The following is a 21,033-nucleotide window of genomic DNA, read 5'->3' as shown; positions in this document are numbered from 1 at the left end:
ACTCCAGAAGACCCAGGGTCCAAACAGCCGGAATTTAGAAACTTTACTAGATGAGGCATGGAGAGTTTTTAGTAACCGGGAAGAAGGATATAAAAAAGGGATGAAGAAATTGGTAGCAGTAGTAAAAGAAGGAGAAAAGGGAAAACATGGGCAAAGTCCACCAGAACAAGGACCACCCCGACTAGGAAAAGATCAATGTGCATTTTGCAAGAAATTTGGTCACTAGAAAAAACAGTGCCCAGAATTAAGAAAGGGTGATGAACATAGAAAAGGTGATCAGAAAAAGAAAAAGTAGTTGCTCATGTAAAGGAGGACTGAGGGGGACCAGAGGGCCCTACCCTAGGAGAACCTCTGGTTATAGTCAAACTGGGGAACAAAGAAAAAGAAGTTAAATTTTTGATAGACACAGGGGCAGCATTTTCAGTGTTGAATAAGGCCCTAATATCTGTAACCAATGACTATGTTATGGTAAAGGGGGCAACTGGCCAATCTGAAAGAGCTTATTTTTGCAAACAACTGAAGTATAAATTGGGAAAACAGTGGGGCATACATCGATTTTTATACATGCCTAATGCTCCATCTGCACTTTTAGGCAGAGATTTGCTAGAGCAGCTGGAAGCAAGAATAATATTCAAAAATGGGGAAATTAGTTTGGAGGTAAAGGATCAACAATATGTAGAACTGTTAAGCTTAATGCTAATAACCAAAGAAATTGAAGTGGCAAGTAAAAAGGAAAAATTTAAGAACATAATGGATCAAGTATTTCCAGGAGTATGGGCTTCCAATATACCAGGAAGAGCAAAGAATGCACTCCCAGTGCAAATCAGGCTTAAAGAAGGAGGACAGCCAGTAAGGGTTAAACAATACCCCCTAAAGAAAGGAGATATAGAAGGGATTAGCCCAATTATTGAGAACTTTCTGCAGCTAGGACGACTGAGAGAGTGTCAATCTGATTTTAATACTCCTATTCTGCCAGTAAAGAAACCTGATGGGTCATACAGATTAGTACAGGATTTAAGGGCAGCTAACACGGTAACTGAAGACTTGTATACAATAGTTGCCAATCCCTACACCTTGTTAACCCGTTTAACACCTGAAATAACGTGGTTTACTGTTCTAAATTTAAAGGATATTTTCTTTTGCCTCCCTCTCCATGAAGCCAGCCAGAAAATTTTTTGCATTCAAGTGGGAAAGCCCTAATACTAGAAGAAAAACTCACCACACATGGTGTGTGTTACCGCAGGGGTACAAGAACTCCCCCACTATATCTGGGGAGCAGCTTGCAAAGGATTTACTGTCCTGGGAAGCTCCACCAGGAGAAGGACAGTTACTCCAGTATGTGGATGATCTCTTAATAGCCACCCAGACCCAGGAGACATGCTTGGATTTATAACTATGGGTTGCTTGTTAAACCTCTGTATGCCTTGATCACGGAAGGGAGCAGAGATCTTCAGTGGACCAAAGAAGCCACTCGAGCCTTCGACCAACTAAAGAAAGCCCTTATGTCAGCTCCAACCCTGGGACTTCCAAACGTGAGTAAAACATTTTTCCTCTTTTCTCATGAGAAGCAGGGGATTGCCTTGGGAATATTAGCACAGAACTTAGGCCTGTACCAGAGGGCAGTGGCCTATCTTTCCAAGCAACTGGACACAGCAGCTAAAGGATGGCCAGGGTGCCTCAGAGCAGTTGCACCAGTAGCAATAGACATCCAAGGGGCACACAAATTCACCCTAGGCCAGAAGATGACTGTGCTAGTATCTCACTTGATGTCTGCAGTCCTTGAGGCAAAAGGGGGACATTGGCTCTCCCCACAGAGGTTTCTGAACAAGATGATGTTGAAATCATGGAAACTAACATTGTGAACCCAGCTTCCTTCCTCAGCAGGAGTATAGGAGAACCAGTGATCCATGAGTGCCTGGAGACCATCGAAGCCACCTACTCCAGCCGCCCAGATCTGAAGGACACCCCACTTGAGGATGCTGGGACCTGGTTTACTCATGGGAGCAGCTATGTCATCAGTGGAAGAAGACATGCTGGGTATGCAGTTACCACAAGCAGAGAGGTAATAGAGTCTGGACCATTACCAACTAATACAGCTGCACAGAAGGCTGAAATTATTGCCTTAATCTGAGCCCTAGAGCTGGTGAAAGGAAAAGAGATCAACATCTACATAGACTCAAGGTATGCATTTGGAGTGGTTCATGCTCTCAGAGTCATCTAGAAAGAAAGAGGACTGCTGAATTCACAAGGCAAGTGTATTAAACATGCACAAGAGATACTGAGGCTATTAGATGCTGTACAGCTACCTGAGAGAGTAGCCATAATGCACATAAAAGCACACCAAAAAGTGAGCTCTGAATTGGAAGAAGGGAATATGCTGGCAGACAGAGAGGCAAAAGACACAGGAAAAGGTGAGGTACCTGATAAGGATGTTGAGGCAGCATTCATTCCAGATGGAAAAATTTCTATTGAAGGTAAGCCAATGTACAACAAGAAAGATAAGAAACTTATCAAGGTAGAAAAGGCAAGTTATAACCAGGAGGGATGGGCTGTAACAGAAGCAGGGAAACTTGTAGAACCCTCCTGTTTTGTTGTGATCATTAGTACAGAAGGAACATGAGAAAACACACTGGGAAATAGATGCCCTGTATAACCATTTGAAAGAAAGAATCATGGCCAGGAAATTGCAGGGCACAGTGATACAAGCAACTCGTCAGTGTAGTCTTTGCCTCCGAACTAACCCTAAAAATACCCCAAAGCCTAAAATGGGACAAATTGGGAAAGGTTGTGGACCTGGGCAATAATGGCAAATTGGTTTTACAGAACTGCCCAGGAAGGGAGGGTATTGTTACTTATTGGTGTTAACTGATACCTTTTTAGCATGGCCAGAAGCCTTTCCTGCCAGGACAGCTGAGGCCTGAGAGGTGACCAAAGCGCTGTTGCAAATATGTGGCTGGAACTCAAAACAGAGAACTAGATGGGCCAGTACATAATGTACAACCTGGGGATTAGGTGTATGTTAAGTCTTTTGCAGAAAAAACCTTAGAACCACAGTGGGAAGGACCATTCCAGGTGCTCCTCACTACCTTCACTGCAATCAAGATCAAAGAACAGAAGCCCTGGATCCATCACTCCTGACTGAAAAAAGCTCCAGAGAGAATTTGGAAGGTCACACCCGGCGATAATGAACTGAAGCTAAAGCTCACTCAGAACAACAAATAAATGGACTAATAGTTATTATGGACATTATGTAGAAAGTTGTAACTATTGTAGTAAATCCATACAGGCAAACAGACAACTTTACTTGTGTGTATAGGACAAGGTTGTGTCTGTCTTAGGACAGCATGCCCCATCGTAAAGATAGACAACCAAATTGTGAATGAGACTCAATTCAATTTCTGTGTTTGCAATTTTGTTAGAATTAAGGGATGTGATTTTTCCTGTCGGGCACTTGTAGTATCACATCAATATATCAAGGCCAACCTAGCCACTGTGCAGAAGATACTGCCTGTGCCCATAGGAATGAATTTGACTTTAGTTGCTCAATTGTTGAAACATCACGAATTGAGAGAAATCTTAAAAGAAATAAGAGATGGAAGGAAAAAGACATTAATTACGATACACCATTACACAGAGACCATCAAAAGGGTTTTTAAAAGGCTTGAGGAACATTTGTCTCATTAGTGGGATGTGCCCTTTAGGTAGTCACCAACAGCAACCAGTATACTGAATGCCTTAATCCACCCTATAGTTGTGTTGCTTATTTTGGTCAGCATAAGTTTAGTGTTATCCATTGTAATACTTGTTTAGAATTAGAAGATGCTGCAATGAGTGGCAGCTTTAACATCACTGTCAAAGGCATATGGCTTGGTCTTGAGAGACACTAGCTGCACGGCTTGGATAGATGAGGAAGACTGTATACTGAGTAAAAGAATTTACTTGAAAATATACTTCCCTCTAGCCACCCCCCGGCTCTCGCTAGCTCAGTTATTCAGGGGTTTTAGGGAAATATATTTCAGAGAGACAGAATAGAGATTTCAAAAGAGTGGCTCTCACCCCCAGCTTCCGTCCAAGCTTTATTCTCGATGTGATGTTCCAGGAGGCCGAGGAGAGAGAGCGAACCAGGAAGAAACAGGGGTATATCTAGTTTTGGGCCAAGGAAAGATATTGGCCCTGAGCCAATAGGGTCAGGAGTAGGTATGATAGGGAAAAAGGGTTGAACTACATAGCACAGGTTTCAGGGGGACTCTGAGGGGAAAAACCATTCCTCAGAGGAACACAACATCTCCCCCTTTTTTGTTTAAGATCATTAGAAGAAGAACATTAGGTTACACGGAATGTGGGTTTTCCCACCAATTACAATTGGTGGGGGAGCCAACCTGCTTTAGGTTTGCCAACTCTATGTGGTTGACTTCTGAGGTAGAAGGTATGAGACTATTGATAGCCTTGAAAATCAAACAGCGTAGTATCCCGAACGCTATTGTTACAAGGAAAAGAATAACAAGAAATAACAAAATTGTTTTAACTATAGAAGTCCACCACCCTGTAAGTCCCCAGCCTTTGCACAGTTCTTTGATCCAGTCCTCAGATTCTTGCTTCACTTGTCCGATCAAGCTGTTCATGCTTCGAATGGCAGCATGGATGTTTGGAGCCTTCGAGGTCAGGTTTAGGCAACACAGTCCTTCAAATTCCTGGCATTCATGTCCATGAAGTAACAAGAGATAATCTATAGCAGCACGGTTCTGGAGAGTGGCCTGTCTGGTAATTTCCTCATCTTCTAGGAGAGAGCTGATGGCGGTGGACGTTAAATTTGCCTGTTTGACTACCCAGCACTCTAGATGGCCCAATTCACTTAGAGCTTTAGCTGCTGCGACCCATGGAAGGAACAGGGGCACAGCAACTCTTTTTGACTTGGCCCAATGAAAAATTTCTGAATTACAATTTGGATCCAATTGGTCAGCACTTCTCTTTTGAATTTTGTTTGCCGATTTGTTTTTATGAGTCCATTCACCAATTAAAGTTTGGTTGGGTGTCAATACGGACAACCGCCCTATGGTACATGGCCCTCCTAAGAGCCGAGACAGAATTCCTGCCCATAATGGAATTCCTACCAGACAGGTGGACATAGGATTCTCTGTTGATGCAGTGGACAAACATATGTTTTCCTGCGGAAGTGTCTGTGCCAGGGTCACCCAGACATTTTGACATGGCTGAGGGATGATCCATGCAGTTGCCAGACTGTTCAGCAACAACAAGATGACAACTTGTATGGGGTTCATCACAGGGTTGAGTGTGAGGTAGGCTTTCTCTAAAAAGAAAAACAAACATTTTTAAAACATGTTAAAAGTTTCTGTTTCTGCTGGAAGGAGTCCACATCTAGGAAGATTCTTTTTCTTCCATCCGGCGGCGTCTTCTTTTGGATGCAACGGCTACTTGCCTCTTATCCCCTTCTGCTGGAGCTGGATTTTTAGGGACAAAAGGTTTCACCCACTTCTGGGGAATCCACCGCGGGCCTGAGGGAGTGGCCACGCACGCATAGCCACAACCCCAGGTCACGAGCTCATAGGGACCTTTGGTTTCCCAAGTTTCTGGATCCCTAATCATGACTGGTGGACGCTGAGACAATTTGAACTGATTGCCACTGTTAAAATGGCGTACCACTGGTGGACTCATGTTTTCAAATGAACAGTTCAGAAAATTGATGGTAAACATGGCTTTGCAGAGTTTCTCATGTGGAGACATCCACACAGTTGTACTACTCTGTCTAGCCAGGACCTGTTTGAGTGTCTGATGTGCTCTCTCAACTACAGCTTGACCTGTGGGGGAGTGAGGGATGCCAGTCTTATGTTCCACTCCCCACTGCTGGAGAAACTCCAGGAACCCCTTGGATGTGTACACTGGGCCGTTATCAGTTTTGATTTCTTTTGGAATCCCCAACACTGAAAAAGCTTGCACTAGGTGTTTCTTGGCATGTTCAGTCTTTTCCCCTGCATTGGCAGAGGCATACACTGCACCTGAATGTGTGTCAATGCTTACATGAACATATTTGAGGTGTCCAAAACTAGGAATGTGTGTGATGTCTGTCTGCCATACCTCACAACTGCCAAGGCCCCGGGGGTTAACTCCCATACCCATCGATGGCATCGCCTGGACCTGGCAGTTGGGACAGGTGGCCACAATGGCTCGAGCCTGGCTCCGTGTTAGCTGGAACTGACGGATCAGGCCTGGCACATTCTGATGGTATTGTTGGTGACTCAGCTTTGCCTGTTGGAAGATATCAGGGAGACGTGCTTTTTCAACAGGTGCAGCAAGGGAATCTGCCTGACGATTCCCCTCTGCAATTTCACCTGGCAAATCCGTGTGTGATCTTACATGCATCACATAGAACGGATGTTCTCGATGAGAAATTAAATAAATTAGCTTTGAAAGCAATCTGAAGAGATGCTCATTGTCAATTTCTTTGAGCACAGCCTGCTCCGCTCTGGACACTACCCCCGCCACGTAAGCAGAGTCTGTTACCAAATTAATTGGTTCCGAGAACTTCTCAAAGGCTCTTACCACTGCAGCTAGTTCAGCCACTTGGGGGGATCCCTCCACAAACTCCACATCAGCTTCCCAACGCTGAGTCTGAGGATTTCTCCAAGTCATCACCGACTTGTGGGAAGCCCCGGATGCGTCCGTGAACACTGTGAGAGCCTTGAGTGGTCTCCGACTCCTCTTCTCACGAGGAATGAGGTGGAATTCCTCATTGAGCAACTTGTGAGACGGGGCATGGACTGATATTTGTCCCCTGTAGCTGTCCAGAGACAATTGGAGACTGGCATTGCTCTGGAGCAAATGCTCAAACATCTCTTTGGTCAATCTCTTGGGAGAGTTCCTTCCCTCCTTAGAAAGTTTGACCGGAAGGTGAATACATGTAAAGTCACAACCAGCCAGCTCACACAATCTCACCCTTGCCTTCCGAATCAGTTGAGCTATCAATTCTTGTGGCTCAGTGATGGTCTTGGATCTTTGGTGAGAGAGGAAGACCCACTCTATGATCAAGAGTGAATCTCTCTGCCCTTCGATCCATTGAAAAATCAAACCATGCAAATGTGGCAGTTTTCCTAGAACAATGAATTGGAAAGGTATGTTTGGCTCACATCGATGAGCCTGCCTCTCTGATAAGGCCTTCTGTACTTTTTCGATTGCTGTCTTTGCCTCTGGGGTCAGTACCCTGGGAGAAACCAGCTCCCTCTCCCCCTTCAATAAATTGAAGAGAGGGTCTAAATCTTCATTTGTGAGGCCTAGCCAAGGTCTTACCCAATTCAAAGACCCACACAAGGAGTGGAGATCTGCTAAGGTTTTGGGATTACACTCAATTTCCAATTTCTGTGGAACAATGGTCTTTGCAGCTATTTGTAGACCCAGGTACTTCCAAGGTGGCATCCTTTGAACTTTATCTTCCTGCAATTGAAATCCAGCAGAGGTTAAAACCTTAACCACTAGGTCAAGCGTGTGTTGGAGTATAGAGTCATTGGGGGCACACACGAGTAGATCATCCATGTAGTGAAGGATGATGGCATCCTTTCTCTTGGCACGTACTGGTGACAGTAGTGAGGCTACGTACTGTTGGCATATGAAAGGACTAGATTTCAGACCTTGGGGAAGTACTTTCCAGTGATATCTCTTCATTGGGGCTTCTCGATTAATGGTAGGAACCGAGAATGCAAACCGTGGGGCATCTTCTGGGTGTAGAGGAATTTGGAAGAAACAATCTTTGATATCTAAAACAGCCAATTGCCAATCTCGAGGGAGCATTGTTGGAGAGGGCATCCCTGGTTGGAGTGGTCCCATGTCCTCTATAATTTTGTTTATTTCTCGGAGGTCATGAAGCAACCTCCACCTGTCCTTTCCCAGTTTCTTTATTACAAAGACTGGGAAATTCCAGGGGCTTGTTGTTTCTTCTAGGTGACCTTGAGCCACCTGCTCCTCCACAAGCTCCTCAAGCGCCTTGAGCTTCTCTTTACTCAATGGCCACTGTGCTACCCATCTTGGCTTATTGTCCAACCACTTTAGTTTGTGGGTAGGGCGCTCCACAGTGGCTATTTCTAAAAATCCTGGGGTGTCTTAGGAATGACCAATTGGACTCCCCACTGTGACATGGTGTCTCTCCCCCATAAGGGAGCCTTATAATCAGCAACGAATGGACGGACATTTGCCAATTTCCCGTCAGGTCCCTCAATTTGCACTATGTTTTTTGAGATTTTTGCCATTGTGATTCCTCCTATGCCCTGAAGTTTGCCTGCCACAGGTTGCAACTCCCAATGTGATGGCCACATGCTCTCAGGTATAACGGTAATGTCTGCGCCGGAGTCGAGCACCCCCTCCACATGGAGGCGGTCTGACCCACGGGCTAAGTTACATGCCAGAGAAGGTTTGTTCTCCCCCACCACCTCTGCCCAGTAGACTTCCGGTGATTTTCCATCCGCTAGGACCTCAGCCGGAACAGGAATGGCCTGGGCAAGGACTTGCCCCTCTACTAGGTAGAACGGTGGGTGCATGCAGCGTGCCAACAGCATGAGGCCTGTTATCTTTCCCTTAATGGTCATGGGAGCTACCTCAACCTCAAAGGGTGTGTGTGCTGTGTCCCCAATAACAAAATACTCACTGTTCGGTTCCATGTGGTTAACCTTCATGTCCTGTGAAATGTTTTGCAGGTCCACTGTAATTACTGTCCAATCAGTAGATCTGAAATGAAAACCTTTGGTAGTCACGAGCCTATATCGGCCTCGAGGCTGCCATACCTTGTTAGTTGAACATTTGACATTTTTATTTTTCTGTACCCCCACACCCTGCGACCTGCCCTCCCCCTTTTTTGTTAAGAGAGAGACATTTGTCACGGTATGGCCTTGTAAATTTCTTTCTTGGCGCGTCAAGGAGATAAAATCTGGGCCGCGCTGTGAATTCAGTTTTTTTGATTTTTTGACTTGCGTTTCTGGTTTTCTGGGCAGGCCTTGGCGAAGTGTCCTGGCCTTTTGCAGCGGTGGCAGATGATGTGCTGCAGCTGGTCTGATGACATCAGTTGCCTCCTTGCTCCTGGTGCTGCAGCTGCCACAGGCTTTGGGTGTGTCAGTCCCGGATTCCTTTCAGGTGCACTGAAAAGTTCTGCTCTCGTGGTACAGGCTTCTATCATCTGTGCAAGACTAGGTGATGGGTCAAGGGGAAGGCTAAGAATGATTCTACGACAGGTCTCATTAGCATTCCTCTGAGCCATCTCCTTAATCAATTCTGCCTGTACCACTGGGTCTTGCACTTGTCTTTCCACTTGACTTCTCAGACGGTCCACAAACTGCAAGAAATTCTCTGAAGGAAACTGTTTAATGTTAACATAACTGTTCTTTATCTCAGGTGATGGAATCTGATAAAAAGTCTTTTCTGCAGCATTACAGATCTTATCTAAAACTGACTTGGATAACAACCGAATTTGCTCATTCGCACTAGATAAATCACCTTCACCACACAAATGATCATGTGTGATGTCATTGTCATCGCTGTCCTGAGCATCAGGAGTTTGCTGAATTTCCTGCAATACTGTTTTCAAAGCTTTTTTCCATAATCCTTCCCATAGGTCATACTCTGAGGGAGTTAATAGGCATCTGAATAAATCTTTAATGTCACTGGGTACCATCTCATTTGAATTGAAGGTAGCTTTCATCATGCCCTTAAATATTTCACTGGATCTCCCAAATTGTTTCTGCATTTTACACAGCTCTTTTTTATCTTGGTACGAAAAAGGCAAATACTCTCTACGCACGTGTCTTTTACCTACATATACTACAGGGGCCACAGATGGAACGCCGTGCTGATCGTTATTCTGAGTTGCTAAAAATCCTGTTGCTTCTCTATTGCGGAGGCAGCTCGAGGGTGTTGTCCCACCCCCTCCCAGGGATCCAGCAACAGGCAGTTCCTCCCTCCTCCCCTGGGATCCAGCAACAGGCAGTTCCTCCCTCCTCCCCTGGGGTCCAGCAACAGGCAGTTCCTCCCTCCTCCCCTGGGGCCCCAGGCTAGGCTGCCCCTTAGCCCTTGCAACAGGGGGGCCACCCCCCCCGACTCCGCTGCTGCGGGCTGCATTATCTATCTCCCCATCCGCGCTGGGAGTAGTGATTGCAAGGGACCCTCCCCTCTCCCCCTTCGCGCGGCCGCTGGGAGGGAGGGGGAGGCACTGGGGAGAAGGGTGGGGTGGGGGATTGGGTGTGAGATATGGGGTCGGGGCGGGAAGTGGGGGGAAGAAGGGATAGTGGGAAGGAGGAATGCAATGCCGTCCGCCATCAGGGCTGACCGCATGGTGCGAACCCCCGAGGGTCTCATCCACGTGGCTAGAGCTCCGAGAGGAAAAAATTGCATCTTGCTGAGGGAAAACAGGTGGGAGAGGAGGGTATAAGGACGATGGGTGGGTTTGAGGAGCAGAATCCAGTACGGAATCAGGGAATCCCTGCTTCTCGGAAACAGGGTATTGCTGAGAGGTTTTGCATGGCTGTCTGCTGTTTTCTGCTTCTAACAGTTTCTTGCGTACTTGTAAGAATATTGGAATAAATGAAGAAATTTTGTTTTCCCCATTTTCAACTTTTAAAGTTATTAATTTTCCCACATCATCCCAAAATGAAACAGAATTTATATCTTGTAGAGTACTGTCTGGAATCTCAGCTGACAGCCAGGAAATAAATTTGATTAAGAGCTTATTTGGAAATTTTAGATCTGTTGTAATGTTTTTAAGTTGTTTAAAAGCACTCTTTTGATTTCTCGATAAACGTATGCCCATGTTTCTGATGTTTTAAAAGCAAACTGTTCGAAAAATCTTAACCCCTGACGTGAAAAACCAAAGACGCCGCTGCGTCCCGCTCGCTCCCGAGGTATCAGGGGCAAGGCGGGCTGGCCGCGGCTCGGGGCGGCCGTCTCTGGCCGCTTCTCCCGACTGCGGGGACACGGGCAGGGGGGTGTCCCGGTGCCGGCTTCTGTCCCGGGACCCTCCCGTAGCTAGCCCACCCCAAAAACGCGCGGTTCTCCCCAGTACACAGAACTCAGCCGTTCCGCAGAGAAAAAATTTCAAACCGCGTTACGCAACACACTCCGGCGCAGGGTCCTAAAGCCCTCTCACTATTAAACTATAGGGATCTTCTAGCGAACCCCGCAGCACGTGTTGCAACGTCAGGGTTTTCTGTCTAAGGTCGATTCACTTTTGTAGTAAAAGCGAACTCCCGACCTTGTCCTGCTACCCCGAGCTGCTCGAAAACAGCCGATAGGGGCCAGGTAGTTGTGCCTCCCAAAGAGATTATTAACCCCTTAAATAGGGAGTCCCTCTTCATGCGTGGGCTTATTAATATTTCATAACAAACCGACGTTGGGGGCCAACTGAAAATATACTTCCCTCTAGCCACCCCCCGGCTCTCGCTAGCTCAGTTATTCAGGGGTTTTAGGGAAATATATTTCAGAGAGACAGAATAGAGATTTCAAAAGAGTGGCTCTCACCCCCAGCTTCCGTCCAAGCTTTATTCTCGATGTGATGTTCCAGGAGGCCGAGGAGAGAGAGCGAACCAGGAAGAAACAGGGGTATATCTAGTTTTGGGCCAAGGAAAGATATTGGCCCTGAGCCAATAGGGTCAGGAGTAGGTATGATAGGGAAAAAGGGTTGAACTACATAGCACAGGTTTCAGGGGGACTCTGAGGGGAAAAACCATTCCTCAGAGGAACACAACATTTACTCATTTCAAAGAAGTGGAGAATGAGACATTAAATTTGAAGAATTAGGGATTTTAGGAAAGTTAAGATAATAGTTGCTGAATTAGCTGAAGTAGATAGGTAAGCTTTGTTCACAGTTAACAGAAGCCAGATCTTAGATAAGATATCCCGGATTTAGTAACTCATTGCTTGTCAGCTTTATGTTTATGTAGCTGTGCTTGTAATGAAAAACAAAATGTGGCAAATAAGACATAAGATAGCTGCAGGCTTCCTGCTTAAAGAACCCATTGAACACAGGAAACTACAAGTTCTACCAAAGATTCATTTGTCACAAATGCATTGAAAAGCTAGAAAGGTCAGGACGATGAAGACTCATCTTACTTCCTCATTTTGGGTGATCCCTCCCCAGAAGAGACCCCCGACTCATTTTAAGAAACTTTTTTGCCAATTAGCATACGAAGCGAGGAATGGGAGGTGACAGGAGTATGAATATGTATTTGTATTTGGGTATTCAACTCTTCTGTAAATAAAAGGCTTTGTAATTACCTGTGAATTTCGTAGCGCGTATTAGGGAAATATCCCACCGTGCTGCCCGGCCGTAATAAACATACACTTTCTAACTTTAAATTGTTAGAGAGTTTTTGTTCATCACAGCTGGGTATCAATACTAGATCAATACCCATATTTCTTTAATAAGTCATTTTGACAACTCATGCAAGTTCTAACAGCCTTGGCACCAGTCAGAAAAACAACAGCATCTTTACTGAACCTGAAGGCTTGGAGTTGGAGGGCTTTGAGTTTCTGGGATAGGTATGTTTGGAACATGATTTTCAAAACATAACCCCTCCCCCCCCGGTCCCCAACAAAGCATAATTAATATCCACAGTGAAGAAGTTGACAGTGGCATTTATGTGTGGTTCATACAACTGAGAGTTAAGGTTATATCCTTGTAAAACATGCAATTCATGCTTACCAGAGTTTATTGGAGGCTCAGGGCAATACCATTTCATCAAGGTTAAGATGGGATGGGGAGAGGGAGGAGTATCAGGGTGAGGAGAGAGGGAGTGTCACTTGATTCCATGCCCTTGATAAGGGATATACAAAATTTGTATGCTATGAAAGGAAGAGGAAAAAAATTGAAAATTGAACTAGAACACTGCTCACACCATTGTTCAGGCAACTCCATCTTGGGTGAGATACCATGGAAGGCTACCATATGTAATCATGATTCCTATACTGGAGTATTCCTCCATTGCATAAATACCTGACTGGTGGGAGTAAAGAAGTCAGAGGCAGATTCTTCTCAGTGGTGCTCACTGACAGGATGAGAAGGAACAAACTGAAGTATGAGATATGCAACTTGGACTTAAAGAAACACTTTTTTACTGTGAGGGTGGCCAAGCACTAAAACAGGGTTCCCAGTGAGGTTGTGGAGTATCCATCCTCAGATATTGAAAAAACAACTGGATATGGTCCTGAGCAATCTGCTCTAGCCCACCCTGCCAACCTCAACTATCCTGCGATTCTCCAACTGTAAACAAATTCAAATGCTGCAGTACAAATTGGGGAGATTATGTTCCGTTTCACTTCACACTATGCACTGTTCTGCTTCCTGTGAAGTAGAAAATTCTGTATCTTTTCACAGGCATGCCAGCTTTTTGCTTATTAATATTAATTTAGTATTGTTTAGATAGCTGCCTGATTTTATTGTTACCTAATTTGGGGGAAAGCTTACATGCTGATTTATTCTGTTACTTCAGTTCTGATGCCTTTTCCTGGTCTTAAAAAATTGAGAGCCAGACACGCTTAAGGGATAAGGGGTTTTTACCTCAGTATTTTAATAAGGATCCTTATTGGTGCACCACTTTGCCAAGATGGAATGCACCACAATGCACCCACATGATAGATCGCGTATACTCAACCAAGCCTTTTGGTGATTTCTGAGTCTAAAATAGTGAAGTGCTGAGTAGCCAGAAGTAGATCAGGACAAAGGCTTCTCTAACAACAAAGGGAACATCACAGTGTATGGCTCATATAACACAGGACACTTAGGCGATATGTTCCTATACCCACTCATCTTGCCTTGGAACACTGCTACATGCTAACAACCCTCGTATTTTGCTTCCATATGACACAGATTTTGACTGTGGTTGATTAAATGAAGTCCTATAATACTGTGGTACCAAAATCAGCCAGATAGAAACTTTCTAACACAGTTTTGAGTATTAGAAAGCAGGCATTCTTTACAACAGCATGCTGGTCACTGGGAGGATCCTTCCTCTAATAGACTGCCCTGAGCATCAGGTGAACAGTTTTTATAACACACACTGATTGCATATTCATTAGCTATCCCTGCTTACTTTATTTTACATAGCTGCACCCCTTACCTGAAGTCCTTATATGGTTCTTTGAGGTCTGTCTTCAAGTCTTGTGTCCCTTTTAGGTAGCTGTTCCTTGCCCTCCTGCTTTTGAGAGAGCACAATATCATTGAGTCTAGGTTTTGAAAGACAGTTATCGGCCAAGGAAAGCTAGAGCTTCCCTTGGAATGGAGAATGTAAACCCCCTTCTCTCCAAATTATTATGATTTTGCAATTAGGGGCTTTCAGACAAAGATGTGGGAATAGGAGTAACAGTTCTTTACTAGGAATATTAAAAAAAAAAAAAAACAGAAAAATACAAATGTAGTAGTACAAAACAACAAGCAAGGAAGCAAACAAAAATGCTGGAAAAACCCTGACAGAGTCAGGGATACGACCTGGCACCCTGTTGCTCAGGGTGTTGGAAGCAGTCCAAATAAGTCCTCCTGGAGTAACAGATGTGGTTCTGTGGAGTAGAGATGGTGTAGCAGGATTTTTGGAGACAGATACAGAGAGGCCTGACAATGCTGGGAAATTTTTAGCACTGTCAAGGACATTGAGCCTGAGAACCAGGACACTGAGCCTGAGAACCAGCTTTTTCCCTCAACAAAGTGTAAACAGGTAACTGCAAAGGAATGCTTATGCAGATAACACTAGTCAATAGCGAGTAGTAAAATGCCATGTGAACAGCTTGTGCACAAGAATGATATATGTATAAAAGAACCCTGTGTACCCTCAATAAATGGAGCATTCACCACTACTTCTGTGAAGAAGGTGCTTGACTCTGGCTACTCCCCGTGTTTTTGTTTTGCTTTTCTTTCTTTTCAAAAATCACCTTTAATTGGTGCCCGAACATCGGACCTTGGGGTGACGACCCAGAGGAGAAATTAGCGGTCGGACACTGAGTGGTTGGGTGTTGAACTCACCGACAGATGCAGCTGCATTGAGGTGAGACCCTCCGGAAAATAGCGGTCAGACGTTGATCTGCCAAGAGATGCATCAGCATTGAGGCAGAAGCTCGCCGTTGTTGCAAATAGAGTGGGAGGCCGAGCTGGTAAGGGGAGCAGAGGGGCAGTTTCTTGAAAAAAGGTGGAAGGCTCTGAGTACTCACTTCCCTGCCCCACTGATGACGGCAAGCATGGAATGCGAATTTGCTGCCACATTGAAGTTATTTATTATTATACTCTCTGAGAGAGGAAAAACAGTAGCAGAAAAAGTGCTGCAAAAGCTGATTAACTGTACGCAGGGCTCGCCGGTCCCAGCCCGCGGACCGTCCCCATCGCCCGAGGTCTGCCGCTCTCACCGCCCCGCAGCAACAGGCAGGACGAAGAGGAAGTGGCCCCCGGGAGTCTGCACCACCCTGCCGCCACTGGGGCTGGGGCCGAGGCCGCCGCTCCCAGCGCCGCCGCTCCCACAACGCATGCGTTGACTGCCCCCCTTTCTTGGCTGTACCTAAAGAGACACCGGTCGACCAAGAGAGGGGAACAGGTGACCTCTGCTGTCGACCACCTTCCCCAGACACTGTTCTGCTGCCGGACGAATTAGAGGAGGACCCCGATGATGGAGCAGTGCTTCCCCCTGACAGAACCCCCGGCAGAACCCACATAATAGGCTCTTTTTTGAGACAAAGACAGCCTAGCACCCATTTTTGGCTCAGATTTTAAGTTTCTGTGTCTCCTTTAACTGTGGCTGGGAAACTGAAAGTTAAAAAAAAGACCCACGCTGGAGAGAAAAAAAGCCAAAAAGGGGAAACAGTTTCCTTTTCCACCCCACTTCAGGCTGATGAAAGAAAGGTGCTATTAAAGCACTTTGAAGGTTTAATCTGAAAGCAAAAACCTTCCCCAAAAGGAAAAAAACCCCTTCTCCCTGAGGATGAATGCCTCTTAAAGGGATTTTCCCCTAGAAAACCAAAAGTGGTACTCACCAAAAATCCAGCGATCCTTTCCTTTCTTTCCCAATTACTCCTTTTGCCTCAGACTGACCCTTTTTGGTGCAAAAAGAGCTTCCAGTCTCTGATCCCAGGATCAGTTTTCCACGAACATGTGGTCACTCTCTCTGGGAGCAGCTTGCCGGTCAGGGGGCTTCTTCGCAGCACTCCGATGGGATTTTTGAGTCCAAAGGAGAAAACTGCAGCCCTGCCCGTGGAATCCTGTGTTTCAGAGACTCCACAGCGAGCGCCAAGCTTGACGGGTCTGTCTCTGCGTGAGTCGACTACATTTCGTGACTCACGTACCTGCGTGAGATTCTTCGGCCGCGTGTTCCCTGAGTGGTTCTTCCAGCTTTTTGGGAACTCCTTGTGGCTTTGAGCCGCACGTAAAGGCGCCAATTATTGAGCCCCTTTAGGTGACCAGACGACCGCCAATGGCAAAAGGAAAGAGCCTGCTCTTTGTCCGGGAGGGAAAATATCGCTTTATTTGCCCAGGAGCTAGTTTTAGCTCTTTTCCCATCCACGCCAGAGCCAGATCTCCCAAGGCCCTGCCCATGCCGGGGCTTTTTCCCCAGGAGGCAGGGCCCAGAGGCAGGGCCAAGCCACTGCCCAATCAGGGATAAACCTCAAGATAAAGTTAAAGGGGAACATTACAAATCCAATGAAACGCAATATAAACCCAATTAATGCATTACAACCTTGCAGCAGGCAAAAAAGTACAGTAAAAGAGCACAGCTTGAAATGTGAAAGTGCTTGAACAATGTTAGATTTCTCCAGCCTGGACTGCCCCCAATCTGGTCACCATCATTGAACTGTTAATAAATATATTTACAACTCTGTTATTAGTATGTTACTGCTCAACAGCTTCAAAGGCAGGCACCTTCCTGGACATTCATTGCTTGTGCCTGTGGCATTCCAGTCCCTGAATGCTACAGATGGAAAACAAGCAAGAAGGACAAATAGCAGCACTCCGTTAAGAGAGCTTTTTGATCATAGCTGTGATTCATTGTCCACAGTCTTTGTGGTTTTGGGAACTTGTATTGCTGTGCAGCTGGACACCAACCCTGACTGGATGTTTCTTTTGTTGTTTTGCTGTGACATTCATGTTTTACTGCTCACACTGACAGACGTATGTCTCAGGAATGCTGCGCTTCGGCATGACTGATGTGACTGAAATACAAATCTTCATAATAATCATGCATTTACTAGCAGTGATTGGAGGACCATCTTTTTAGCAATCTCTGATTCCAAGACTGAACATTCAGGTGAAAATACTCCCAGCTCTTTGTACTGTGGCAGGAACCATATTCTCCTGTACAAACTGGAGTTGGCAAAAAAGGGATCCACTTTAGCAGGAACAAGTATCCTCTCACCTTTTCTTCATATTGGCTCTGTGACTGCCTTGGCTGCAATGATCTACAAGAAATCTGCTGTGCAGCTCTTAGAGAGGCATCTCTGACTCTACATCCTGACTTTTAGCTTTGTGTCTGCCAAGATCACAAATCAGCTGGTGGTTGCCCACATGACCGAAAGTGAAATGTATCTATATGACACAGCACTCATAGGCCCAGCATTGCTGTGCCTTGACCAGTGTTTTAACAGCTTTATTGATAAGTATGCAGTCCTCTAGATTGCCCTGATCCTGTCCCTGTTTAACCTGCTCCGATACTGTGTCAGTGTGTGCAGCCAGAATTGCTGCCCACCTGCACATTGTGCTGGCTTGAAGGCAAAACCAGCGAGAGACTCCAAGTCAGAAAAATCAATTTAATAGGAGAGAAAAAAACGTAAAATAAAATAAAATAAAATAAAATGCATGCAATAGTACAAAAGATCACTGACAGAATCAGAATACAACCTGACACCACGGTGGTAGCAGTCCAGATGAAGTGGTCTTGTTGAAGCAGTGTTCCTGCAGAAAGGTCTGGTAGCTCTTGTCCTCTGGGAATCCAGTGGGTAAGGCTGCCTGTGCTGTCCCAAGGCCCAGATTATATCCAGGTGGGAATGCTTGGCTCCTCCCCCTGGGCGGAGCATCTCACAATGGGCTGATATCATTTTATGAGTCTTGTAATGGGTCCTTGATTGCTTATTAAACAGAGATAGCTCCTGGAGGGAGTTATCTATGAGTCATGCAGCAGGGCATTGATGGGCCATTAACAGAAGATAGTCTGGAGGGAGGGGGCAAGGGAAACACTGCCCAACCTAGTTTCAACACCTCATGTAGATGGTGATAGAATATACACTTTGGGCACATCTTACATTGTAACCTAGGACAACATCCACGTGTTCCACATCAAGGGGTGCCCCATGCACTCGAACCATCACTAGGGATGGGAGCTGCCACAGGGGAATGGAAAAAGAAGTTAGGTTTCTACAGGAATGGATGAAGACTTGTAAGAGACAAATGCTAAAAGCACCTGAGAGCAAAGTAATTTATAATAATCAGTGTTGTATAACTTTTCTTCTTTGTTGTCAGTAACACTTCTTAACTAGTCTCCTGCCTGAGAGAGTGAATTCTGAGTTCACCCTAGTCCACTCTCCGTGTAGTCAACTCTGTTGATTCCAAGCCTGAGAAAGCATGCAGGAAACAAATGCTCTGTCTTTGTAATTACCTTGATAACTAATTTCTCTCTATATGGTGAATGGATCCCCACCAACTGGAGTTTCTAATGCAGTATAATTACAGCTGCAATCTGACTTGCTTTTAATTTTAATATTTCACCATCTCGTAGTGAAATACTTGTTTAGAGTCCACTTGGAATTTATTTACTAAAGACTTGAGTTGGTAAAAACCCAGATATCTTACTAAGATGTGTGGCTTCAGCAGCTGCCAAGTAAGAGCCAAGCTGGGGTGGTTTTTACTCGTGCATTGCTGACAAAGCGGTTTCATGCTGAACAGGGTCACAGTAAGCCTTCTGCATGCAGTGAACACCGCAAGCCCTCTGAAGATAAAAAGCTAGATAGTCAGCTCTGGAGAAGATAAGAGGAACACTTCTGGCCAGAGCAGCTGATCTCAGATTTGTCCCAGACTGACAGATCTCCAAGGGCCCTGGAATCTGTCACTCTGAAACCTGCTGGTCAGCTATCAGGACACCTCTGAGGCGAATTCGACAACAGCTGCACCCAAGCCTTTGAGCTTTGCATCTGGGCCACAATGGATACCGAGTAAATGGACTCGGCCAGCAAGGAAGGAAAAGAAGGAAGAAGAGCACGGATCATCAAGTCCTTGCTGAGACAGCTGGTAGCTGAGACCACTGGTGAACAACACCCTCCTGACCCAGATTGGGTTGTAGCGTGCATTTTTGATCGCCAAAGCCCCTTGGGATCGTTGGAACTTTCCCAGGACTTGCATGAGTGGCAAGAAAAAGAGTGTCCTCAGTGTCAGGAAGTAATAGTCATAGAATTGAGCTGTGGAGTTTGTGGTACACAATTTGAGAGAGAGTCACCATAGCTTTGGCATGAGGGTGGTTTGTGTGACCATTGCTATAGTGGTACCCTTGGTGCCTTTTATCAAGCAGCACAGGTAGTGTTGAGAATACCTAACCCTGTTCCTGATGATTTTGGTGGAGTAGCGGATTGGGGATTTGCACAGACAGTGTAGGCCATTAAGAGAGGGATGTGGCAGGTCCGCATGGTAAAACATTCTCGAGTGTTGCGTGCCTTTTGCTCATGGTGTCAACAAGTGTTGCAGGATCTTCTCAACTAGCTCAGCACTTTTCTAAGAGAGCTAATGTATGGGTGACATTTGCCAAAATGACTGGACAGGATTCTAATTGCCTTCGCCTGGCCAATCCCCAAGCCCCATTCAGAACTTGTTTGATAGGAACACCCCTTTGGAGCCCTCACAAATTTAAAGGTTATGTGAAAAATGAGACATTTCTGAATTTTACTGTGGCAAACAACACAGTGTGCTTGTCAGGTTTCACAGCTGCCCAGGCTGATGAAGGCTGGCAGTGTAAAATTATAGAGCAACTTAATGATACGCTTACTTCACCACCTGAAGAATTAGACCTCCTTGAATGTATGAATGCCAGCTCTACGAATAAAAGTGAGGGAGGCTGGGTGTCCTTTGAGCCCCCACAGAGCAGAGTCTAAATATACATAGCCAGAAATGGGCTGCAATAAATTCAGTTTGACTATCTAGTGGCAGTGTACACCAACAACTTTATTCCAAATGTAATTTGACTGGCAAACCAGCTCAACGCCTTCCACCAGGAACATTTTAATGTGTAGGGACCGCGCTTGGAATGGAGTCCCAGCCAGCCCACATAAGGCCCATGCTATTTAGGGAAGCTTATCGTGTTTCACCCTAACATAACTGCATTGATGACTTTAGCAAAAATCACTCAGAGAAAACGTGCCATACATGAGTTGGACTGTACAGACATAAAAGATCCTAAATTTTAGTCCCAAGCTAGGACAGCGTTAACATCCATGTTTATACCAGGAGCAACAGCCGCCAGAGCAATGACCACATTGAAGCAGATGGCAAGCCGGACCAAATCAGAATTCAATGTGACTAGCCAAATTTTGGATGAGCTATCAGCGGATGTTACCAGTGTTAATCATGCTGTTTTACAAAACTGTGCTGCGATTGATTTTTGCTTTTAGTACATAACCATGGGTGTGAAGAGTTTGAAGGAATGTGCTGCATGAACCTGTCTGACCATTCTGGATCAATTCACAAAAAAACCCCTGCAATTAATGAAGAACAAATTACATGATGTAAAAGAAAGTGATAATGTATTTAGAGATTAGTTAAGTAGCCTTAGGATTACAAGATAGCTGAAGTTTATTATTAAGCAAGTGTTTGTTATATTATTACTTATAGTGGTAAGATTATTAGTACTAAGTTGTGTAATGTCATGTATTAAGATTATGTTGTGTAAGACAATATCTAATGCTTAGCTTGTGCAAAAGAAAAAGGGGGGATTGTAGCAGGATTTTTGGAGACAGATACAGAGGGGCCTGACTGCTGGGAAAGTTCTGTTGTTTTAGCACTGTCAAGGACATTGAGCCTGAAAACCAGCTTTT

General features: G+C 45.2%; 1 pseudogene; it reads left to right on the top strand.

Annotated features, from left to right (window-relative positions):
* LOC120764963 (choline/ethanolaminephosphotransferase 1-like) overlaps positions 1-18,327 on the top strand; it is a 50,361-nt pseudogene extending 32,034 nt beyond the window's left edge.
* Positions 18,328-21,033: the final 2,706 nt, after the last annotated feature.

This window comes from Hirundo rustica, chromosome W, assembly GCF_015227805.2.
Source record: "Hirundo rustica isolate bHirRus1 chromosome W, bHirRus1.pri.v3, whole genome shotgun sequence".
Lineage (NCBI taxonomy): Eukaryota > Metazoa > Chordata > Aves > Passeriformes > Hirundinidae > Hirundo > Hirundo rustica.
The sequence above is the reverse complement of the archived record's forward strand: the minus strand, read 5'-3'. Positions and strand labels throughout refer to the sequence as shown.